This window comes from Plasmopara halstedii (genome assembly GCF_900000015.1).
Source record: "Plasmopara halstedii genome assembly, contig: Scaffold_1594, whole genome shotgun sequence".
NCBI lineage: Eukaryota > Oomycota > Peronosporomycetes > Peronosporales > Peronosporaceae > Plasmopara > Plasmopara halstedii.
In genome coordinates this window covers 394,479-395,003 of record NW_020188505.1, presented here as the reverse complement: position 1 = coordinate 395,003, position 525 = coordinate 394,479, and the positions used below count along the sequence as shown (strand labels likewise).

The 525-nt window shown below is 47.0% G+C and overlaps 1 protein-coding gene across 1 annotated transcript in view; it reads right to left on the bottom strand.

The window, feature by feature from the left end:
- The window catches only part of PHALS_01862 (aldehyde mitochondrial precursor), a gene marked incomplete at both ends in the record, with an annotated part of 3,995 nt that overhangs the window by 1,115 nt on the left and 2,355 nt on the right, over positions 1-525 (bottom strand). The gene's annotated exons all lie outside the window — the stretch shown is intronic.

Here is a 525-nt window from a genome sequence, read left to right as displayed (position 1 = left end):
GCCAAGTCAAGCTGTGTGTGGTTGGTTGACTCGGGAGCGACACAACACATGACGTATTAAGATGAGTTCATCAAAAATTATAAGAAGATTGCTCCAGTCAACGTGCATCTTACGGATGACGGCGTTGTACAAGCAATTAGAACAGGCGACAATGTCATGTCAATGAAGACGCCGCGTGGGATGAAGAAAGGAGTGCTTATCTCTGTCTGGTACATTCCTAAGCTATCACGCAACTTATTTTCCGTTGGACGTTTTACTAAGGACGTTGGTCCAGTGACCTTTGAGCGCGACGGTTGTTTCGCTGAGGTCAAAGGTCTTTGATGGAAGCTTGGTGAACGTGAAGGCAAGGGCTTATTTCGTCTTTGCATGAAGCCTATTATACCTGACGAGGCCAACGTGACAAGATCGTTGGGATGCCATGAGGACACCACTTCGTACCTCTGGCACCTTCGACTTGGTCACATAGGCCATGGCGATTTAAAAGCCATCGCTAAGAAGGATTATGGCATTGGGGTCAATTTGACA